Raw genomic sequence first — 16628 nt, 5'->3', positions numbered from 1 at the left:
AATCTATATATATATATATATATATATATATGGTCCGTGTATTTATCTGGCAATTGGATATTTCGTTCTGAAACGGGTATTGAAAAAGAAAAAACGAGTGGTTATTTGATTTTCATTTTAAAATACAAAAATTAAAATTGAAATACAAGGCGTTTTTCCTTTTCGTGATCAAAAGGGGATATACGAAATTTTAAAAATGGTTTGATTTTCATTTTATATTGAGAATAACACAAAAAAAAAATCAGTAAGAGACAGAAACAAAAAAATGTCAGTTTTTTTATTTTCTGAGACCGGAAGTGGTCATCAGCAAGTGTGGAGCCAAACGACAACAAGATTCTCAGAGGGCGGAGCCAGAGAGCAGTGATTGGTCAGACCATAAATAATATACAAGACAGCGCGCTAGCGGATCTGTTCTATGGATATCTATGGTCGGCACGTATGGGAGCATCTCTGGCTGCTGTTGATCTTATTTTTGGAGTAAAACACGGTAAGAAGATAAATGCTTCTAACCAGTAGCGTTGTTTTGTTGTACCTTAAGTCAGCGACTTGTGAAGAGTTGTGTTTTGTCGTGTTTGAGCAGTTGGTCTCGGACGCGTTAGCTAGCTAAGCGGCTAAGTTAGCTAGCGGGCTAATTAACACAGGTGGCTAACTTACCGCTGAACACCTGTGTTAGTTTCTGCTGCAACTGTCCGTCGTTATTAGAATGATCTTCTCAACCTGTATTTCTCTGCTGTGTATTTTAGCTTTTAAAAAAGTTATTTTACTTTAAGGTTAACTGAAACCCGTTCAGCTGCACTGAAGTTTAACATTCAGCTGGTTTGAATTAAACTGCCCTTAACATTGCGCAACCTCTCTGAATCTCCATAATTTCATTAAATTCCTTCTCTCTTCCACTGCTCAAGTTCAATCCAGTATATAAAGTGACATTGATAGTGAATAAACTAACAACCAGCCATTGTATTTATTTATTTATTATTGCATGTATTTGTTGTAAAACATGAGTTGAAACATCCTACTTTTGGATCTAGAACTGCACAAGCCATTCATTTTCAGTCACTTGATGAGTTAAACTCCCCTTTTTATGTGAGGTTGAAGCAGAAAGTCTGAGTTAACAAAGAAAGTTGTTTATAATTTGCGATACCTGTTATCTCTGACTGAGGCTTTAGTTTTTGTTGAGCTGATTTACACATAGAAACTTTGTTCAGGAAAATTTCTCAGTAGCTCAGAGGACAGGCTGCTTTTTACACAACCTTGTAACAGAGTGTCTGTCAATGCTTTCAGCAGAATTTAGAAACGCAACACCTCCTAAACAGATATTTTGAGGCTGTGAGGTTGAACGTTTGAGAGTATATCAGTGTGTTTGTGGTCTTTGTGTTTCTAGGTGGAAGCTGAATTAGTGAGGATGACTCCTGCTCCTGTCATCTCTAAGCTCCTCACACATCTTTACCTGCACATGAGGAAAATCACTCCTGTAGAATGCAGGTATGTTTGTCATTATTATAAAAAGATGTTGCCTGGTGACCTGTCAGAAACCCATTATACAGAGTCAGCCAAAATAATGTTTACACACATCAGGAAAAGAAAAACTTGCATAAATATTTCAATACCAAATTTATTCAGACATCACGAGATTAATAAAAGTTATCTTTGGCCTCTACAATTACAAGAGGTGCTCAAAGTGGTGGCCACTGGCTTCCAGACATTTCTGTTGTGTTGTAGACATCACTTGTTGATTCTCCATTCATGAGGGTAGCGCCATCTGTTGGGAAAACATCGTACAACAGGACACAGTTATCACGATTTGATCAAACTTAGAAAGAGGACTCTATATGTATAGAAGTACTTATACAAATGAAATATCTATAAAAGTTTTTCTTTTCCTGATGTGTGTACATTATTTTGGCTGACTCTGAACTTAATGAGAACAAAACTGTCATTTAATTGTTGCTCTGAAAGCTTCTTTAGTGAAAACCAGCTGGTGTTCTGCTTTGAAACAAACTGCTGTTGAGGTCTGTGTTTTTAGGTTTAACCCCACAGTTTCTGAATGAACTGATAGTTTTGGGTTTTTTTTTCCCTGATCAATGTGGACGTTATAACTGATGGTAACATTTACTGATCATATAATCAGCATGACAATATAACAGTATAACATTCTGACCACCTGACTAATACTGTGTTGGTCCCTTTATGCTGCTCAAACTCCTCTGACCCAGTGGTTCATCAGAACCTCTGGGGATGTCCTGTGGATCCTGTGGGTTGCAGGGTGGATCCTACCTAGACCAGGCTGATCCTGGACCATCCCACAGATGCTCCATCAGATCTGGATGTGGGGAGTGTGGAACCCAGGTGAGCAGCTTAGCTCTGTCGTGTTCCTCGGACCACTCCTGAGCAGTTTTGATTTGTCCTGCTGAGGGTGGCAGCTGGCATCAAGGACTGCTGTTGCCATGGAGACTAGGGGGTTGTTTGTCCTGCAGTGTTTAGGTGGTGGTACATGTCAAACATCCACATGAACATCAAGGTTTCCCAGCAGAATGTTGCATTAGAACAAGATGATGGATGTTGTTCTCTTCAGCTGTCAGTGGTCAGAATGTTGTGGCTGATCAGTGGATCTGTCTGCTTTTACTCTGACATCCAGAGTTATACAAAAGTGTAGTATGTGTGCAGTGCAGAAGAGATTTACTTTGTTGTATGCATTTTTTTTTTTTTTTTTTTTAAAGGGAGAGCATTTTTTTTTAATCCACATGAATGAAGACCTAATCTTTCCCTTCAAAGGATAGTTAATTGTTACTACGGCTTCCATAGTTGTCCCATCAGAGAAAATCATATCCATATACAGATTTTTCTTAATTCCAGGGCTGGTTCAGTAAAGATTATAATAATAACTACATCAGATAATTCTTGGTCGCAGTTGGAATTTTGCAGCCTGAGAGATGGTTGGGAAGGTTTGCAGTTCTTGTTTTAGCAAAATATGTCATAATAGAAGATCTATATTGTCATTGTACATGAAATTATCTGCAAACCAGCAAAGTGTATCAGTCTGAGGTATCTAAAAATAAATAAGTAAAGAAAAATGCTTCTAAAGCCAATAATAAACAGAATATTTTGAGGGAATATTCTAAAAAGGAAAGAAAAGCTCCATTCTCACTCCTCTCAGGATAAACTCATTAAAATTGACTTTAAATTTAGCTTCAACACAAGATAAAAACATTTATTTTCATTACTGATGTTAAGTTTTAATAAAGTTCATACTACTTTTATAAAATGATGAAAGTGAATAAATTGTATTTCTGTGATCTGTGTTTGATTTCTGTCTTTTCTCCTGTCATCCAGATGTTCAGAGGGAGATGATGCCACATCTGGTCCAGCTGATGGAAGGTCTTGAAGTTCTCTGACTGGCCTCGACTGAAGATGGTCGTCTCACTGGATTTAAGGTTCAGATGCTCAGTAACAAACTCCACCAATGAGCCAACAGGGAAGCTTTAGGTTTATTAAATGTTGCTATGAAGGTTTCGCTGTTTTTCTTTGTGAATGCAATGTGCTCCAACTGAAACTTGAATTAGAACTTAGAAGTAAATCCTTCCATCTGAAAGGATTTAGTTGCATTAATAACCTCATAACATTCTAATTTTTATTCCAGTCTTGGTTGGAAATAGAATCTCTGTATTGATTCAGGTAAAAACTGAACTTCACAGCATGTTGGAGCAAAACAACCAGATGAAAACTGTGATGGTGTTGGATTGTCAGACCGTAATGTTGCAGCTCAAAGCAGCTTTTCTATCTCAGTTCATTCTGACATTCAGCTATGAATCAACACAGCAGATGGTGATCCATGCTGTGGAAGTCTCACATCTCCTAATTTAATGGAGCTGCTTTACACTTTTTACACTGTTTATTCACCAACACTTTATTTAATAAAGGTCCCATCTAGTTTTTATGAGGAATGTGATGTTTTAATTTCTCTGTGAATAAATGCAGTCTAATGCAACAGCTGGAGTTGTAACATCTGTCCTGATATTGATCATGAAGTATTGATCAGAATACTTATGGTCAGCAGTCATCCCTGAAGTTTTACATTAAAATCTTTACTTGTGTTGTGAACTTTGGTAAGAAGCAGAAACGTTAGCGTTGCCATGGATATAAGAGTGTTAAATTCTGTCCATGTTTCCATTTTGGGAAATGCAGTCCAGTTCCAGAATGTGGAGGAATTTAGTCTCACAATCACAGACAACAAATATTATCTGAAAGTCGGGTTATTGTTGTTTATCAGCACAATACAAAAAGATTAATGTTAGAAATATTCCAGTTAAGACTCTAGAATATCATGATTTATGTAAATTTACCTCAGTAATATAAATGTTCAGGTTAAGATTGTACAGTGATATTTATTATGTAAGTTTAGCTGATTAAAGTTTATGACTCTGCACTAAAATATTATTTAAATTGACATCATTATTATAATATTTAGGGTCAGACCCTACAGTATTGAGATTAAGAAATCAAATATTCTATAAAATGTAAATACACTGAACTCATTTGGATATATTTAAGTGAGACTCTACAATATTATTTGACACAAATCTATCTAAATCAAAATTTTATTAATTTTCATGCCAAACATTTACTGGACTGATTTTAAATATTAAAATCACTCCTTTCTAATCCTCTGCTGTACGTTCAAACCTGAGGCCTTAAATAGAAACACACAAGTATCTGATTGAAGGAACTTCTGTAGAGTCCTGGTTCCAGAACATGATGATAGAATTATAGACAAACTTTAACAAAAGCTGCCTGAGAGTTTACAGGTTTTTATGTTAGATTTCTTCAGTAATTTAATGACTGTTATCAGCAATAATCAAGTGTTCATTTGATGAACTTCATTTCCTAAAACATACAGAATTGGAGCTCATATCTTTGGCAGCTGTAAAGTTTCTGCTCCTTCAAAGTTCACAACACAATGAATGAATTCCTAAAACACTCTCAATGCTGGAGAGCGTTTGTGATGCTGAAGCAGTGACCAGTTTTTCTGTTTCTTCTCTGGAGATGCACAATGAGGGACGTCTGCAGAGACTGAGAAAGAGTCTCACCACATCCTGACATGAGGAAAGAGACTTTATTGAAGACTACAATGAGAAAAACTATCAGACAGCAGACGGCTGCATTCAAGGTGAGCTCTGAACATTTGATCTGGAACAGGAATTCAATAACGGCAGCATGAGCTTCATTTCAGTCTGTCGCTGCTGAATTCATGGATGAATCATCTGGCACTAGAGAAGAAGACCATCAAACATCCACGTCAGCTGATGGAGGTCCAAGAGTCTCACCGAACAACAACCTACAGAGTGAAGACCTCTAACCTGATTGGATGGCCTCCTATTCAACCACGTGTGAACAAATGCCTCTAAGCTGATTTGTTTTCTAAAATAAATCTAGTTTGAGTCCTAATCTATGCCTGTTTGTTTGCTTCTTTACTCTGCTGTTAACAGTTTAGGCTGTTAGATTGTTCCAGATAAGACAAGTACAAGATTCTTCAGAGCCGTTCTACCACGAGCCTGACAGGAAGAACTCCAACAGCTACTGAATGTTCCTGTGGTCCCCTCAAGGCTACAGGAGGAGTCCTACAAGGACGAGCCGGTCCACCTGATGGTGGCCAGTCACTGCGGTTCAAAGCCAACACCGACTACGTGGACTTCTGCTGGACCACATGGAGGCCTTCAAACCGGACCAACAAGTTCAGCGACTCCCCGACTCGTGGGTCTGAGGACGCCGCCGAGCCTCGGTCCAGCCGGCCTCCTGTCTGTGGGTGTTTGAGTGCTGAGAGGTTTGTGGATGCATGTGAACGTGTCTGTGTTGAAACAGCAGCTTTTGACTCAGTAACGCAGGGAAAAACCAAGAGCTCCTTTATTTGTGACTTCCACTAAAAAAACTGATGAAAAGTTTGCCAGGATTCTGACTGATAACAGATTATTAAATAATGAAAATGATCGTTTAAATATTCCTTTAAACAATCCTTTGAGGTCTACATTTCTTTTACACTGACTTCTTGGTATATGTACAAGTATTTTGGGTGGAATATACCATTAAGTCCAATGTTCAAGGGTTCTTCTGGGAATATACCATTAAACCAACATTTTAGGTAAATGTTCCAGAATGTTGGGTAGAATATACCATCAGATCAACCTTTTAGGTCTACATTGGAAGATGTTAGAGTAGAATATTACTCCAAACCATCCTTTAGGTCTACATTTCTTTCATTCTAAGCAATTTGGATTTTGCAAAAATTGTTCAGCTGAGATGGCACTGTCATTTCATTGAGAGAATAAAATGTTCACTTGACAACGGAAATGTGGTTGGAGCAGTGTTATTGGACTTGAAGAAAGCCTTTGACACTGTAAGTCATGAGATACTTCTCAGTAAATTAAGACATCAATTTAATTTTTCTGCTCCTGCTGTTAGTTGGATTAGCTCATATTTGGAATATCGACAGCAGTGTGTTCGACTACAGAATGTAAAAACATTTCCTCTGAACAGTAAGACTGGTCTGCCCCAGGGATCAGTCTTAGGTTCTATTCTTTTTTGCTTATACATAAATGATTTGCCTACCATCTGTACGGGCACTGAATGTCAGATGTATGCTGATGACACAGTGTTTTATGTTTCAGCAAAGACACCCTGTCAGGCTTCAGACATCTTAAGCAGACAGATGGTTACTGTCTCAGAATGGCTACAAAGGAATCATTTAACACTTAATCACAAAAAACAGTATCAATGTGCTTTTCAATAAGACAGAAAGTCCCTGAGAAGTTTCACATCACTATTGATACTAAAGAAATTGAGGTGGTAAATGAATTTAAATATTTAGGTGTAACTCTAGATCCACAATTTAAGTTTGACGCACATATAAAGAAATTATCCAGAACTGTAAAAACCAGTCTGAACTGCTTTAGATTTATCAGGTCATGTCTCTCTTTTAAGGCAGTCCATTTATATCTGCATGCCATGGTTCTTTCACATTTGTCCTACTGCATTGCTGCCTGGGGCCAAGCCACTGACTCAGCTACCAGACCTCTACTCTCACTTCACAAACAAGCTTTGAAAATTTTAGACCAGAAACCACAAAAATGGCATCACTGTAAAATCGTTGAAAAATACAATTTGTTGACTTTTTCCAACTGTATAAAGTTCTCCTTCCTAAAAGTTGTTTTTAAGTGTTTAAGTGGACGGGCCCCAAAAGTGATGTCTCAGATCTTTAAAAAGACAGACAGCTCCAGGACAATGACAAGGAGCAGGACCAAGCAGAACTGTCAAATTCCAAGATGCAGAACAACGTTTGGCCAACCATCTCTATCAGTGCAAAGTACACACCTATGGAATTCCTTACCATCAGAAATTAAATCCCAAACAGAGTTGAAGAGGTTTAGTGTGAAAGTTAAATACTGGCTCAAGCAGCAGCAGAAGTGTGAACATTCATTTTTTACAAGTCATTGTCAACATAACAGTGCTTTACTAATGTTCAATGTTAAATGCAACTCAGTTTTCTTTTATCAGTAATTGACAACTGCAACTGTGTTTATTTATTTATTTATTGTATTATTCACTGTATTTGTGTCATTGCATTTTTTAATTGTATTTAGTGTATTTTAAACGCCTGACCAGGGACAAAGACTGCAAATTAGCTGAAGCTAGACGTCTTATATGCATCGCATTTTCCCTTTTCTGTGGCAATGTTGTGTGTATCGTCCCTGCCAAATAAACATTACAATAAATAAAAATTTAAGGTGGAATACTCCTTTACACCAAGAATTTTTGGTCTACATTGAAGGATTTTAGGTGGAATATTCCTTTGAACGAACTTTTTAAGTTTATGTTCAAGGATGTTGGGTGGAATATACCATCAGACCAACCTCCAAGGTCTACAGTAGTGGAATTTTAGGTGGAATATACCATTAAACTCACCTTTTAGGTCTACATTGGAGGATTTTAGGTGGAATTTTCTTCCAAACCGTCTTTTAGTCTACATTTAAGGATGTTTCGGATGGTATATTCTTCCAAACCAACTTCTCAGGTCTACATTTCAGGTGGAATATTCCTCCTTACTAACTTTTTGGGTCTACATTGAAGGATTTTTTCTAAACCACCCTTTCAGGTCTATATTTGAGGTTTTAGGTGGAATATTCCTTTAAACCAGCCCCTCAGGTCTCTTTGAGGACTTTGGATTGAATACTCGGTTAAAGCAACATTTTAGGTGCATGTCCAAGGATTTTTGGTGGAATGTTCCTTTAAGGTGGATGTTTGAGGACCTTGTAGGTGGAACACTTCCTGAAACCAACCTTCTAGGTCAACATTCAAAGATTTAAGGTGGAATATTCCTTTAAACCAACCTAAATTTCATGTTTTGATCATTATCAAGTGAGAAACCTCAATCCAGACTCCTCATAATGACATTTGAGATTCATGCTGCTGTTATTTGTTTCGTCCAGACTAAATGACAAATCCACAACTGTAATTTTATTTCAGGACTCAGTTATTAAATGTCAAAACAATCCATGTGACTCTAAAAACTCAACAGCTGTACAAACTCTAAGATTAAACTCTCCACAAGGATCCAAAATAAGTTGGACTTCTACATGAGAGCTTTAATTATTCTTCATCTACTTCCTGAAAAGTTTGGTCAATAAAAAAGACAAAAACTAATATTTTCAGCTGAACTAAAGACAGACTTTGTGATTTTTCTGCTCACATGTGTTGTTGTAAACTTACTCTTTCAAATAAATAGCCGCTTAACCCTCTGGAAACCAGCGTTTGTCCTGTTTTTGTGTTGCTCCTCGGCGACCCTAGACAGCCGAGTCGTAATGTTTTTTGAGCAAGACACCATGACGTTTTTACAATGATGGTTCTACTATGAAACCAGTTTGACATGTTCAGGCGTTCTTTGTGTGAAAACTCAGAGATTTCAGGTATCAGAAGGTGGTTTTCAACTTTCTTTGTTAACTTTCTGCTTCAACTTTAAACTAAATTTACTTCACTAACCCAGCCCTCTGGACTTCCAGTAAGCTGTGTTCCTATTGGCTGTCCAGGTGGCTGCTTGGTGTTATCAGGAACACCTGAGCAGCTCAGTGTCTTCCTGCTTTATTTAGCTGCAGACAAACATTTCCTCTGCTTCTCTTCACCAGTGAACCGGGTTTGGCTCCATTGCTTTAGTTTGTTCTTTAGGCGTTGGCTTGCAGCTTCCAGCAGTAAAATAGACTTTAATGTGTTTTTTGGTGTGTTTTAGGGCTTTGTACTGGATAGTTGTCTTGGTAAATGTGGTTCTTTAGCCACAGTTAGCACATGGTGCTAATGTGTGCAGTGATTAGTGGATTTGATGCAGCTGAGTTGTGTCTTTATCTTGGCTGTAGTGAGTCTTCAGAGGTTTTTGGTCAGACACATTCTGTATTCTTGTTTGAGAACCAGCGTTGGTTGTCCAGAAGGTAAGAGTTCCTGTCCTGATTCTCTGTTCTCAGAGGTTCTCTGGTAGGCTGCAGGAGACTTTAGCGTTTGGGTTGTACTAGTTTGGTTTTTGTATGGTTTCATTTGGACGACTATCTTGAGGCCCCTCCATGTGGTTTAGTGAGGTTTTCTGGAACAGTTCTACATAGCAACCTGCAGCAGAAGAGACCTTGAGAGTTTTTAGGAAGTTCTGGAGACCAGACTTTAGAGCAGCAGAAACATTTGTCAGCAGTTTGAGCAGGAGAAAGTGAGCTTCAGAGTAGAAATGAGACAGAAACCTTCTTGACCCGTGTGGTGAGATCCTGTACCAAGAGTTTGAGCAGGTTGTGAAGAGTCTGTAGTTCTTTGGTCTGAAAGCACAAGAAGAGTCGACTCATTAAAGGAGAAAACAGGAGATATTGTTGGTTCTTCTGTCGTTCTGCAGTTTCCTTAGACTGAATATCAAGTTTATATTTTAAATGATTTACCATGTGAGCCCAAGAAGACTTCAATAAACTCCCTTCATCCCCTGGACACAACATATTTTATTACCATGTTAAATTTTTTTTTTTTTTAAATGTTTGTGAGTTTTAATCATAGTTTTAGCATAGTTTTTTTTCTCTTTGCTTGTTTAGTTTTGTAATCTGTGTGAAAGGTGCTAAACAAATAAAGTTGAATTGATAAACTGAATAATTGACTAACTCATGATTGTGACAACAGAAGTATTTTCATTGGGATTTAAGGGTTTATTTCATTTTTAAGGTTGGGGTTAAAATCTTGACAGAAAAAGAAGCTTAAAGAAACAAACTACATAACAAAAAGCAATTAAATCAAAGGAAAAAAATTTATATAATAAAACTTGTAAAAAGTTTTATTATTAAAAAGTATTTTTTAAATGTTTAATATCTTCTTGTTTAATTGTATTTTTTAAATGTGTAATTATCGAAAATATTTTATCTGTAATTTTTAATATTTGTATTTTAAAAATTTTGTTTAATTTCATGATTACATGTATTGTATCTTGTTTAATTATCTAATTCAATATTTTGTCTGTTTATTGTCATTTAATTGTATTTAATGTTTAATATAGTTAAAAAATACAATTAAACAAGAAGACTATTAAACATTTAAAAAATACAATTAAACAAGAAGAATATTAAACATTAAAAAAATACAAAACATTTAATTAGATTATTAAACCTTTAAAAAGACAAAACATTTAATAAAAGAATTAAATGTTTAATTAGAAAATTGTCTTAAAGACAATAAAACTTTAAATAGGAATTAAACAGAAAATGCAATGAATCATTTAAAAAGAAAATTAAACATAAAAAGGTGGCAAAACATTTAAAAAAAAAACTTAAAGATTTAATTGAAAAATTAAACATTGGGAAAGAAAAGGAAATTTTTCAAACAAGTCGAGAAAACATTTGAAGAAACAACAAACATTAAAAAGACAAAACATTTGGAAATCAAATCAGACATTAGTTTTGCTCTTTTCTCATCTTTTATTCTTTTCTAACATTTAAGAAGAATCAAACTAAAGACAAAACATTGGAAAAGACACCAGTTAGACTTTAGAAGATCAAATTAAACAGAAGAGACAATAAAACGATCAAAAAGAGCAAAAACAGATAAAGGTCTAAAAGTGTTTTCTAGTCTGAAATGAGAACATCAAGTTGCTTCTTCAAACGTTTCCTCTTTCTATGTTCTTGGTTTGATTGTGGACAGATTTACTAAGTGCTCATTTCAGAAAACTGCTTTCCAGATAAAGTCTACTAGTAGTTGAAGGCATTTATCAAACTAATGTTACCTTCTGATCTCCACAAACTTTATTGTTCAGTGAAGAGAATCAAAGTTTGTTCAGGATTTCTAAAAAACCTACAGGTGAAGGTCTGAGAAGAACTCAGATGGATGGTCTAAATGTGAAATCAAGACTCATGGTCACAAGTTTTAAGGCTTCTGTTAACCATAAAGTTCAAACTAACAGAGAAGTACTGAGAAACTTTTAAAATTTCAGTCCTCAGACTGTCTGAAGGTTCAAACTAACAGAGAACTACTCAAGAACTTCTAGGTTTTCAGCCCTCAGGCTGTCTAAAAGCTCAAACTCACAGAGAACTACTCAAGAACTTTTAAAATTTCAGCCCTCAGACTGTCTGAAGGTTCAAACTAACAGAGAACTACTCAGGAACTTGGAAGATATCAGTCCTTGGACTGTCTGAAAGTTCAATCTAACAGAGAACTACTGTGGGACTTCGAAAATTTCAGCCCTCAGACTGTGTGAAAGCTCAGGTCCTGAGGACTCGGGAGGTCTGGAGGCTTTGAAAGTCTTGGAACTGAGGGTTCCACCCTCCAGCACAAAGGCTGAAGTCCAACCTCCTGAGAAAAACGGTCAAGTCGAGATCCGAGTTAAAAAAAAACTCGAAAATGACAAAAAATAGATGATAAATGCGCAAAAACCAGAAGAATTTGTATCTGAGCGAGTAGCTCAGGGGGATAAGAGGAGAGACTACAGAGCGGAGGGTCGCAGGTTCAAGACCCACCACCGGCCTTTTTCTTTCTTTGTCTTTGTCAGGATTTTGAGAAAATTTAAGAAGGGTCTGGTCTTGAACCAGCGACCTGCAGCTCCATAGGCAAATCCTTAACTCACTGAGCTACAGATCAGATGAAAAGAAATAATTTCGTCGTCCCTTTGACATCGTAGTTTGTGAAGTCACCACATGGGTGGAGCCAAGGCGGAGTCTGGGTGGAGTCAGGGCGGAGAGTAGGCGGGGAGGATGGGTGGCGGCCTCCCCCCTCTACTCCCCCACCTCCCCCTACCGCCCACCACACCTTCCCCCACCTGACGAGTTCTTCGAGTCTCCACGGGTTTTCCAGAGTTTCTGGAGTTTCCACGAGGTCGTAGGCAGAACAAGTTGTCACGAAGAGGTGTTGAAGTCGGCCAGGATGGACTGACTTTTTACAGGGACTAGAAGGAAGATCACTTGAAGAGCAGGTCTTTAACCACCATCCATAAAATCCATGGAGTCGGTTCCAGAGAAATGAAAGAAGGTCAACTTTTATCAACCTCCATCCAGATGTTCAACTTGATATCTTTACTTTGACATTTTTAGCACCACAAACCTTTAGTATCACACTTTATTATCATTTATTAGGACTTTAATGGAATCCACCAGCAGATTTAGTTTTTGTTGACAAACTTTATTCTTGTCATCGTGGGACTGCAGTATTTAAAACTGTTCCTTCTATTTGACCTCATGTTTATTAGTTTTAGTGGAGAAAGTTATTTTAATTATCGATTAATCTCTTAAAAACCAAATAATAAATTGGATTAGTCAAGAGGTTTAAATTTCTTACTTTGTCATATTTTAAATATGACAAAAAATATAAAAATAAAGTGTCTTGAGACAATTTGACCTGTATTTGGCGTTATATTAATAAAATTGAATTCAAATTGTATGTATCTTGTAACGTTGGAGTAATTCAGCCATATATGTTAGAAAACACATTTTCTTTGTCCATTAATGTCAATTAATAGTTTTCTCCAGTTATTCATTTCTTGTTTTGGTTTATAAAATGTCAAACCCAAATATATTCAGTTTACTGTCATAAAACCCAAAAAGATTTACATTCATGATGCAGGAATCAGGCAGTTTTTCACTTTTTATATTAGTTTAGTCAGAAAGATAGTTGATAATGTGTGAATTGTTGCAGCTTGTGAGCCGTAGAAGGTTTTAATCTTTGGGGCCGAGTGTCAAAAAACATTTAGAAACAAACATCAACAAAACACTCAAAGATTTGAACATCATTTGCATGACAATGTTAAATTAAAGGACATTTATTTCCAACGTAAATGTGTGATATTCATCCTCTGGAGCTTTCTCTTCACATCATCTTCCACCTGGACTGGTTTGGTCGGGAGCATGTGCAACAAACATTTGAAAAACTGCACTTTAACATCAATGAATGACACTGAAGTTTAATCTCTACATAAATGAGACTGAGTCTGGATGTGCTGCTCTGTCATTAACTCCTAAGTTTAGGGAAAGTTCAAACAAAAGAGGACAGTTCAGAGAAGACTTGAGAATGAGCTTATTTTGAACAAACATCTCAGACTTTCTGAGCTTCAGCACCTCTAGCAAGATATTTTAACAACAAGCAACTCAAGAGATCCAGAAGTTGGAGAGAGTTAGCTTTAGCTGAGCCAAAGAACATGTGGGATGCTAACCTAGCAAACATTTCAGACTTTTCTCTGTGAATTCTGAGAAATAATTTCCTATTTAATGACAGAGCTACACATCTTAACTCAGTCTCATTAAAACAGACTCTAATTCAGTGTCATCCATCCATATTAAAGTGCAGTTACCCAAAATGTTTGTTGCATGAGCTCCAACAAAACCTGTCCAGGTAGAAGGCCACTTTGACAAACAGGAAGTGGAAGATTCCAAGCAGATTTATAGAAGGGGGAACCGGCCTGTACTAAGTGTGATCGAGTATAGAGGGGTGTTTTGTGGGTTTTTAAGGCTAATAATGATTATTAGTGAGACATTTGGAGTAGATATTCATTTGCAGTAAATGAAAGTATTCAAAATCTTGGAGTTAAACTTACAAGAGCACAAACTAACAGAAAACTTTGTTGATACGTTTTTGCTTTGTTTACAAATGTTAAGTTAACCCTTAAACATCCTCACCAAGAAAAGGGCAATGAAAAAATTATTTCTTTATATTTCTTATCTCTTTGGGGCACTAATAACAACAATCAATGTTTTTTTTATGAAGAGACCCAGCGATTTTTAAAATATTGACCTCTACCAAACAGTTGAGAAAAATTGTTTTACCCTTTTAAATCTTTTTTTTTTACATTTCAAATGACACATTTGTGTTCAGCAACTCCTTAGGCACCATAATATGTCAAAAGTATTACTTTACCTTTGAAAATCACAGCAAACAGAGGCGTCATGTGAGGAGTGATTCTGCTCGTGCTAACTTCCTGTGAGCAGACGAACTTGCTCTGCATGCTATTTCAAAACACGGTGACATCTACTGGATTTTTTTTTTGTATAATGTACCTTAGAGTGGTACCTAATGAGGGGTAGAGATGGCTGAAACAGGTGGACTTAAGTAAAACATATTTGTCAATAAGATTTAGTGTTGAAAAATGACATTTTTTGACATAGTATACTAAGCCATGTTTTTGCGCCAAAATTCATGATGATTTTTTTTTTCAAAGAAAACCTTTCTGGAGTGTTTTTCACGGCCTACTTTACATTATTTCATCATATGGCACGTTTTTACAACATGTTGAAATATGGCATTTTTTTTCGACATAGTATATACTATGGCGTTTATTTGCACCAAAATTCATAAATTTTTTTTTCAACGAGAACCTTACCATAGTGTTTTTCACGGCCTCTTTTACATTATTTCATCATATGGCACGTATTTACAACATGTTGAAAAATCGCATTTTTTTTTCGACATAGTATACTATGGCGTTTTTTTGCGCCAAAATTCATGATGATTTTTTTTTCAAAGAAAACCTTTCTGGAGTGTTTTTCACAGCCTGCTTTACATTATTTCATCATATGGCATGTTTTCACAACATGTTGAAAAATGCCATTTTTCGACATAGTATACTATGGCGTATTTTTGCGCCAAAATTCATGATGATTTTTTTTTTCAAAGAAAACCTTTCTGGAGTGTTTTTCATGGCCTACTTTACATTATTTCATCATACGGCACGTTTTTACAACATGTTGAAAAATCGCATTTTTTTTTTCGGCATAGTATACTATGGCGTTTTTTTTGCGCCAAAATTCATGATGATTTGTTTTTCAAAGAAAACCTTTCTGGAGTGTTTTTCACGGCCTGCTTACATTATTTCATCATATGGCACAATTTTTCAACATGTTTGAAAAATCGCCTTTTTTTTCGACATAGTATACTATGGCGTTTTTTTTGCGCCAAAATTCATGATGATGTTTTTTTTCAAACAGAACCTTACCATAGTGTTTTTCACGGCCTCCTTTACATTATTTCATCATATGGCACGTTTTTACAACATGTTGAAAAATCGTGGGTTTTTTTTCAACATAGTATACTATGGCGTTTTTTTGCGCCAAAATTCATGATGATTTTTTTTTCAAAGAAAACCTTTCTGGAGTGTTTTTCACCGCCTCCTTTACATTATGTCATAAGATGGCATGTTTTTATATGTTGAAAAATCGCATTTTCTTTTGACATAGTATACTATGGCGTTTTTTGCGCCAAAATTCATGATGATTTTTTTTTTCAAAGAAAACCTTTCTGGAGTGTTTTTCACGGCCTACTTTACATTATTTCATCATATGGCACGTTTTTACAACATGCTGAAATATCACATTTTTTTTCGACATAGTATATACTATGGCGTTTATTTGCGCCAAAATTCATAATTTTTTTTTTTCAACGAGAACCTTACCATAGTGTTTTTCACGGCCTCCTTTACATTATTTCATCATATGGCACGTATTTACAACATGTTGAAAAATCGCATTTTTTTTTCGACATAGTATACTATGGCGTTTTTTTGCGCCAAAATTCATGATGATTTTTTTTCAAAGAAAACCTTTCTGGAGTGTTTTTCACAGCCTGCTTTACATTATTTCATCATATGGCATGTTTTCACAACATGTTGAAAAATGACATTTTTCGACATAGTATACTATGGCGTTTTTTTGCGCCAAAATTCATGATGATTTTTTTTTTTCAAAGAAAACCTTTCTGGAGTGTTTTTCACGGCCTACTTTACATTATTTCATCATATGGCATGTTTTTACATGTTGAAAAATCGCATTTTCTTTTGACATAGTATACTATGGCGTTTTTTTGCGCCAAAATTCATGATGTTTTTTTTTTTTCAAAGAAAACCTTTCTGGAGTGTTTTTCACGGCCTCCTTTACATTATGTCATAATATGGCATGTTTTTACATGTTGAAAAATCGCATTTTCTTTTGACATAGTATACTATGGCATGTTTTTGCGCCAAAATTCATGATGATTTTTTTTTTTCAAAGAAAACCTTTCTGGAGTGTTTTTCACAGCCTGCTTTACATTATTTCATCACATGGCATGATTTCACAACGTGCTGAAAAATGACATTTTTCAACATAGTATACTATGGC

General features: G+C 36.0%; 1 long non-coding RNA gene across 1 annotated transcript; it reads left to right on the top strand.

The window, feature by feature from the left end:
* Positions 1–325: 325 nt before the first annotated feature.
* Positions 326–5034, top strand: LOC129349587 (uncharacterized). The gene is made up of 4 exons (XR_008602647.1): positions 326–487; positions 1382–1482; positions 2214–2346; positions 3331–5034. It is a non-coding gene; the product is annotated as an uncharacterized LOC129349587 (long non-coding RNA).
* The last annotated feature ends 11594 nt before the right edge of the window (positions 5035–16628 follow it).

This window comes from Amphiprion ocellaris, chromosome 9 (genome assembly GCF_022539595.1).
Source record: "Amphiprion ocellaris isolate individual 3 ecotype Okinawa chromosome 9, ASM2253959v1, whole genome shotgun sequence".
Lineage (NCBI taxonomy): Eukaryota > Metazoa > Chordata > Actinopteri > Pomacentridae > Amphiprion > Amphiprion ocellaris.
This window is presented reverse-complemented; position numbering and strand designations above follow the sequence as displayed.